General features: G+C 53.1%; 1 protein-coding gene across 3 annotated transcripts in view; it reads left to right on the top strand.

The window, feature by feature from the left end:
• The first annotated feature begins 975 nt into the window (after positions 1-975).
• Positions 976-8,133, top strand: part of Znf185 (zinc finger protein 185 with LIM domain) — a 59,910-nt gene continuing 52,752 nt past the window's right edge. For all 3 annotated transcript variants that reach the window (XM_070039548.1, XM_070039547.1, XM_070039546.1), the window contains exon 1: positions 976-1,135. The gene's annotated coding sequence lies outside the window, so the exon portion shown is untranslated. The remainder of the gene's footprint in view (positions 1,136-8,133) is intronic.

The following is an 8,133-nucleotide window of genomic DNA, read 5'->3' as shown; positions in this document are numbered from 1 at the left end:
CCCCTCAATGCTGACAATCTATGGCTTAAGGCACAGGTCTACTTCCAGATTTTTAGTGGTTAATTGGAGATGTGAGTCTTGTGAAGTTGGACTAGCTTCAAATGGTGATCCTCCTATATCAGCCTCCTGAGTAGCTAGGATTACAGGCTTGAACCGCTGGTCCTCAGTTTGGAGCTTCCTTTTGCTGCTCTCTCCATCGTAGCCCTGAAACCAGGACCAAACCTGCCATCATAGGGACTGTTGAGCAGCTTAAATGAATGACATGTATCCCAGTGCATGGACTCTGGAGCCTGAATGTGTCTTCGAGTCTAGTGTGTGAGGTAGCCTTGTTTATTGTGTCTTGAGGGGGGCTGCACCCCTTTCCCTGCATAGCCTTCCAGGGTGTCGGTTGTCCTGGGCCTGACGCTGACAGCAGCAGCTCCCTCGCTGCTTTCCCCTCCTTCTCTGCTTCGTAGACTTCCTGCATGATCTCAGCCAGCAGTATTCCCGCCCCCTCCCTGCCTGTGTCTGGGATCTCCATCTGTAAAATGGATCTAGGCACAGTAGTTGACAGAATTGACCCGACAGCATCTGTGGAAGTCGTTGGCCCTGAGCCTGGGCCAGATTTCGGCAGGCGCGGGCAGGGGCGCCGCTAGGCAGCGGGGGCCCTTCACGTGGTGGAGGCTTCTTGGCCCGGGTACCGCGAGCTCGGAGGAATTTGCCTGGAAGTTTTCCACGCGGCGAAACCTTCTGGAGCTCTCTCTGGGTTCGGCGTGGGGAGCCCGCGCCTTGATTTCTCCCGCAGCCCCGAGGGGGCGGGGCTGGGAAGGGGCGGGCAGGAGGAGGACACTGGCGGGAGAATGTGCGGAATGTGCCAGGCGCATCTACCTACCCTAGGACAGGGCAGAGGAAGGGGGCCGGACGAGGGGAGGGGCGAGGGGCGAGGCTCCGGGCAGCCGGAGAAAACCTGTTTGTTCTCCTGCGGGTGAGCCCAGTCCGGGCCTCCTCGCCTCCCCGAGCGCTCCCTGCTGCGTCCCGCTCCCAGCAATCGCCGCCACCTCGGTCTGGCCAGGTCCGGCACTTCCCACTCGAGGGAGCCTACGTCCGGCGCCCGCCCGACCCTCCGCGGGCCCCACAAGCTGGGCACCTGTTCCAGGTAGGGCTGTCGACTCGCCGTCCCAGGCAGCCAGACGGGGAGGCAGCGAGGGCCAAGCACCCATCCGTGTCCTGCAGGATACAACTCGGGACATCAGTTCTCTCACCCATAACTCCTTACTTCTCCAGGGAGGGGGCAGGGTAATCCTAGTGTTGATTGCTAAGAAATTCAGGGAGTCTGACGCCCCCACCCCCTACCCTCCACCCCGCAGCACTCTTATGTCCATTTTCGAGATGAGAAATCTGAACTGGCTGGCTCACCTGGAGGAACTCCTCACTGGTTCTCAACCTATGGAAGAGGACTTGATGGGGGTTTGTGATGAACATGTGCTGGGCACAGGGCGATCTCAGGGAGGGCCACGGGAAAGGAGTTGCTTGTGCTCAGACAGAAGGCGCCGAATCAAGTGTCACTGTGGTGCTATCAAGGCAATCTGCAGCACACAGGCTCTGTGGCTGGATTGTTTTGATGGGGGCAGGGGGAGCCAAGAGCCTTGTCCTCTTTGGAAAGTCAGAGTGATACCTTGCCTCACATAAAGGCTGAAAGCTCAGATCCTGCTGTCTGCTCTGCTACTTGCAAGCTTGGAGACACCCTGGGCAGCTCCATTGGCCCAGAGGGATAATATGCCAGGCAGCCTCTCACCAGAACTTCTCTGAGCAGGGATAAGGTAGGTGGTGGGATTGTGCCTGGGCTTTAGGACCTAGGAGATGTGTTCACCTATAGCATTTAGTCTTAGCACTGTGGAAGGTAATGAAGAAACATCTCAGGATGGAAAAAGACAGAGACAGAGAGGGAAGGAGGAAGACAAAGAAAGACAGAGACACACAGAGGGAAGGAGGAAGGGAGAAGGCCTTTCCTGCCCAATCCAGCACTGATCAAAGTTTCTGACACCTGGTATTACTGTTGCCATGGTCTCATGGCTCTTTTGACTTCTGCCTGCAGCCAGGAAACAGGGGTGGTTGATCTAAACCTAAACCTAAATGAAGCTTTAGGGTAAAGAGCCCTCGATCTGTTTGTATGTGTATGCGTCTGTCTGTATGTCTGTGATGTGTGTGTGCACGCACATGTGTGTCTGTGCATGCACATACCCACACAGAGCTACAGAACCAAGTTGAGGATGTTCAAGTGCCTTCCCAGGGCCTCAACTGTCACATCTGGGAAAGCAGGGTCTGCTTTGGTGAGCAGAGCACAGGTGCATTGACAAAGAGACAATGTTCTAGAGGGCTTGGTGCTTGTATCGTTCCCCTCATTGTACCCCCAGCACATTCACTCGAACATGAAAAAGAATAAAACCATCTCACTTGCCCTACCTTGCCCTCTTTGCCATTGTGGCTAGCAGAAGGCACCCAGTGCAGCACTCAGCACCCTGCCAGTGCTCAAAATCTGTTCTTTCTGTCCTCTGGACACTCAGCACATATGGTACTGCAGCTCTAGGAAGTAGAAAACATTAGACTCTTCCCCTGGACCAGGGAAGCAACTCTGGCTAAAAAGCTAAGGGCTGACTTCCTGGAAGAAGAAGACTTAGAAGCAGGATCAGAAGCTCAAAATCTGCCAAATCAAGGCTTACACATGGTTTGGAGTTGCTTGACTCTAGCTTTCACTCATTCCTGAAAAGCCAAAAGCAATTTTCCTTAGTCTCCAAAAATGTTCCTGTGAGAGCCAGACAGTGCAGGCTGGAAGAGAAAGCCTCGTGCCTGGCAGGGAGGAGTGACAGGAAGACAGATAAGCTACTTTGTAAGGAGCTGAATGGTAATGGCAGCAGTGATTGCTTGTCACTGGGACAAAGCGCTCTGGATTAAGGGCAGTGGTCCAGCGCAGCCAAAGCTGTACCTCAGCCTCACTCAGGCTGCTTTGCTTTCCCATCTTCTGTCTCACTCCCCCTGTTATAGCCTTCTGAGATCTTACAGAGCAGGGATTCTGGCCTCCCCGTGCTGACCCCAAAACCTGGTGAAAGGAAGGCATCCACACCTGTTCCCCTCAATTGTCTTCAGTTGCATGCCAAGAAAACACCCCCAATTCAGGGTTTGATCCATTGTGGAAGTTGGAAGCCTGTTCTTCTTTCCCACTCAAGTCTCCCCAAGTGACTGATTCCATAGGTGTGAATGCCGCCTCAAGGCACAGCCTGTAATGTAGCAGGCCACATGGCACACAGTGGGCCTCGCTGAGCCCTAAGGCCGCATTCATTACCATTCCCCAGGTGGTATGGGGCAAGAGCAGTGCCATGGAAGAGGAAAGCTCGTCTCTAGGTCTGTGGAACTCAGAGAAACGTCTCAGCTTCCACCCTAGGCCTTTGGGTCCCCACAGTTGGGACGAAGGATTTTGCATTCATCCTCCCTGCACCCACAGACAACTGGCTGATGGCAGAACAGGGCAGTGCACTAAGGACTGACAGTCAAGAAGGAATGAATTGTCCAGCATCTTGCTCCTAGTGGGGGATGTAATAGGTGAAGTTAGAGATGAAGAGGACAGCACCAGAGGTTATGCTAGATTCAAAGGAAAGCTCAGCTACCATGTAGCTGTGTGCAAACCCGAGTGTGCCACATGACCTCAAGAATGCTTGGGTTTCCTACTTGTATGAAAGCAGCTGGGTGTCTAGCTCAGAAGCTTAGGGGGAACCTCTTTCAGAAGCTCGTCAGGATGCACACTCCCTCCCACCCCTGAGGAAACGAGTTTGAAAATCCTTGATAGCTGCATGAGTGGTGCAGATAGTTTCATCATACAGTCCTTGGTGCTTAGGCCGAGTTCCCATGTCAACAAAAGTCTGGTTTGTTTTCTTGTTTCAAAGAACTCCTGTAACTTCCCACTGCTGACACATTGCCTCCTTTCTGATTGGGGTTATCGAGGGTCATTTTTCCTGAAGGGAAACTGAGGCACAGAAAGGGACTTGCTCTGGTCCTGTTTGAGGATGGGGAATGGAGTTTTTGATGCTCATTGAAGCATTTAACGTGCATTTTCTGCTCGTTTTGCTTGCTGCGATGGCTGGGAACCGAGAGGGCAGACAGGGAGGTGGGAGGGGCCAGGGCTAGGTGGGAAAAGAGAGGAGAAAATAAAAGGATCAGAGGTCCTGTACGTGTCCTTCCCCAGGGCCCGTGACTACACTGAGATTCAGAGGTGAGGAGGCAGAAAGGAATCTGGAGCTTAGGCAGATGTCCCAGGGGGATTTAGTTTCTGGAGGGACCCAGAGGCCACTTTCAGGAACACAGTCTGGGAACAGGCTGCCTGGAGCACTGCATGGGCAGTTCCCCAACCATGCCTAATGCCTGCTGTGTTGCCCCTCTTTCTGCAGAGCTTGTTCTTGAGGTTACTGCTGGTGGCTTAAAGTGGCTGTGGACCTCTGGAGCCACACCCCAGTCAGGGGGGAAGACCTGGGCCAGTGCTGAGCAGACCCCAAGCTGCTGGTGGTCCCTGGCCTTGGATGCGTTTGTGGGTCCATGTCAGGCACGTAGGTCCAGCCTCCTTGGTGTGGTCCCTGTGATCACTGGCTCCGCATGCCACTTTCTGATGACTAGGTCACTTTCCCCGAGAGCTTGATGTGGCAGAGTTGCTAGGGAGAGAGCAAGCACAAGAAGGGGATCCCTGCAGAAAATGCTTACATCAGACCCTGCCTGGTTTAGACTGGAACAGAAAACCACAACACAAACCAAAACGCAGGACTCGTTGCACCATTTCTGCCCGCGTGAGCTCCTACTCATTTTGGCATACTTTACGACCAGAGCCAAGGGCGCCTCCTTGGGAAATGCAGTGCTTTGGCAGGGCCACAGGGCTGTTCTCCCCTCCTCTGGCTCCTGGCTCCTCAGCTCTCCCCAGTACCCAGGCCAGCTGTTAGCTTTCCATAAATGCTTGTTGCAGAAAGGAAAATGTGACCTTGGGCAAATACTTTCTCCTTTCAAGGCCTCCATCTCTTAGTGAAAAGTAATGGGGGATAGGGGTGATAGTGGGAAGGGAGGGACTAAGAGGACTCTGAGTTGGAGCTGGACAGGAAAGTGAGAAAGGGCCGGGGCCAGGGGAGGGGGCGAGTGGGGGAGGCAAGGAAGCCCTGGGAGAGAAGGAGGCTGTAGTCTTGCCTCCCAGATCTAGGGTGAGGTTTCATCTGGGGGCTAGAGGGGCCTCTGGGTAGTCCTTACCTTTTGATCTTCACCTCTAAGATAGACCTAAAGCAGTTGGCTTTGGCCAGTGTTACTCAGTCCTACCCAGAGGTGGCAGCAGTGAGGTTGTATGTGACATTCCTGGGCATGGGAGGGAGAAAGAGAGAGGGGAAGGTGGGGTGGGGCAGGCCCCACAATTTCTAAACTTCTTTTTGTGCCAGTCGTAGTGCTTGATCTCAGGGCCTGTGTACTGTCCCTTAGCTTTATTCCACTCAAGGCTACTGGTTTCACCAGCTCCACATCTGGCTTTTTAGTGGTTAATTGGAGATAAGAGTTGCACAGACTTTCCTGACTAGCTTGGCTTTGAACTGTGATCCTCAGTGTCAGCCTTCTGAGTAAGATTATAGGCATGAGCTATCAGCATCTGGCCCTGAACCCCTTTTGGCCCCCTTTAAGCTGCTTTATCTACAGATGGTGGTAGTAGCATCTCTGCACAACTGAGACCTTGGTTCACAAGCTGCAAAAACTATTGTGGGGTGAGGGATGCAGAGGTTACCAGAGGCTGGAGGAGCCCCTGAGTTCCTCGGGGTCCTTTCTCATCGTACAGCCGACGAGGTGAGATGGTGATAGCACTGTGATTAGCTCATGGAGTCCTGCTGGCCTCGCCCAAACCCCTCCACAGAGGCGCTTCAGAGGGCTCTTCCCAGCATCCTTTGCTGGTCCTTGAGGCCACACCACTTCTGAAATGATCCAGTCTCCCCTAAGCAACTGCTTGTGTTCAGTTTACTGAGAGCCAGAAAATGGATAGCGGAGAGCCAGGTGAAAGCCTTGTGCCCCAGGAGTGGCAGGGGGCCATGGCCGCCTTTCCCCCTCAGGCTTCAGCTCCCCACCATCTTGGGAAGGAGCTGGCTTGCTTCAAAAATCTTCCTTCCATGGTCCCTTCAGCAAGACGCCGAGAAGTCTAGAATCTGGGGTGTTGGGGTGGGATGGCGGGAGGTGAAATTCCAGACTTTCATGCAGAAGTCATTTACCTGTAAAGCACATTTACAAATACCACCCCCCCCCAATACTAGTTCTTTTTCCATATTACATTTTTTCCTCAGCAACCAAAGTCTCTTCCAGCCCTTTTTTCCATTTGGTGAGCCTCCTTCCTGCTGTCTTGTTGGCCTCTAGGCAGGAGCCTCAGGGACTGGACTATCTCAAGCAGGTCGTGAGCTCCTGCAAGAAGGGAGGCTCGTGTAGCTCCTGGGAGGTATGTGCTGAGCAGCAAGTTAGGGGGGACAGTGGGGGATAGACGTGATCCAGCTGTTCCGCCACTGCTCTGCTGGGCCTAGCCCTGTCTAAGGCCTCTAAATCACTTTTTTATGCCAGTACTGGGCTTTGACTTCAGGACCTCATGCTTTTGCTTGGCTTTTACTCTCATGTCTGCCACTCTACCACACTTCTCCTAACTTTTTGGCAGATAATTAGAGATAAGAGTCTCATGGACCTGCCAAGTGCCAGTGACTCACGCCTGTAATCCTAGCTACTTGGGAGGATGAGATCTGAGGATCATGGTTCAAAGCCAGCCCAGGCACGAAAGACGTGAGACTCTTATCTCCAATAAACCACTAGAAAACCGGAAGTGGCGCTGTGGTTCAAGCGGTAGAGCACTCGCCTTGAGCTGAAGAGCTGAGCTGAGGGACAGCGCCCAGGCCCTGAGCTCAAGCCCTATGACCGACACACACACACACACACACACACACACACACACACACACACACACACACACACACACGCACACACACAAAGAGTCTCATGAACCTGTCTGCCCAGGCTGTCTTCAAACTGCAATCCTCATATCTCAGCCTCTCAGCCTCCCAAGTAGCTAAGATTACGAGTATAAACCACTGGAGCAGGTGGGGACAGTGTTAATGGTCCCTTTGCCTCCTTCTGGAAAGAAAGCAACCTGTCTAGTGATTCTGTTGAAATCCCAAGATATTAGGAATCCGAATTCTCGGATTCACAAGACCTGGACTAGGAGGCTGCATTATAAAATGGGACATTTCATCATGCCAGCCTTTTTGGCACAGAGAATCTGGCTGGCTGAGTGCTGGCTTAGGTCAGCCTGGGTCGAAACTCTATGAGCCAAGTGCATTCCTTGAGAAAGAACTGGATGGGGATATCCAAGTACTCTGTGTGTGTGTGTGTGTGTGTGTGTGTGTGTGTGTGTGTGTGTGTGTGTGTGTGTGTGTGTGTGTGTGTGTGTGTGTGTGTGTGTGTGTGTGTGTGGTGGGAGGGACATTCCTCAGCCTGCCTTGCACTTCAGGCTGTGTACGCCCTAGTACCCTTCCCAGGCAAGCAGGTGGAATATCAGCTTGTCCTTATACTTCCTGCTGTAGCTGAGGAGGAGGTAGCCTTAATGCAGCAAGGTTTTCTTCCTACTGTGCTAGGCTTTTGGTCCCACCCACCCAAAGTAGCACCCCATGGGGTCCTGTGACATGGGTGATCAGCAGAAGGTGCTGTTCTGAGCAAGAGGTTTGGGAGGGGAGCTATGGGAGCTGTGCCAAGCAGGCTGGAGCTTCAGGGTTGTCTCCTAGAAGGGCCAGAGGGGACTGATCTAGTGGTTGGAGGCTCCCTTGCAGATTTTTTTTTTGTCAGTTGTGGGGCTTGAACTCTGGGCTTGGGCACTGTCCGTGCGCTCTTCAGCTCAAGGCGACTGCTCTACCACTTGAGCCACAGCACCACTTTCGTTTTTCTAGTGGTTAATTGGAGATAAGAGTCTCACAGGTTTTCGTGCCTGGGCTGGCTTTGAACCGTGATCCTCAGATCTCAGCCTCCTGAGTAGCTAGGATTACAGGTGTGAGCCACAGGCACCGGGCTCCCTTGCAGATTTTATTTACCAAATGTTTAATCCTATGCCCTTATCCAGGTGGA

The sequence above is a fragment of the Dipodomys merriami genome, unplaced genomic scaffold (assembly GCF_024711535.1).
Source record: "Dipodomys merriami isolate MVZ:Mamm:240054 unplaced genomic scaffold, mDipMer1.0.p SCAF_3, whole genome shotgun sequence".
Taxonomy (NCBI): domain Eukaryota; kingdom Metazoa; phylum Chordata; class Mammalia; order Rodentia; family Heteromyidae; genus Dipodomys; species Dipodomys merriami.
Note: the sequence above shows the minus strand (reverse complement) of the source record. Positions and strands in the feature narration are given on the sequence as shown.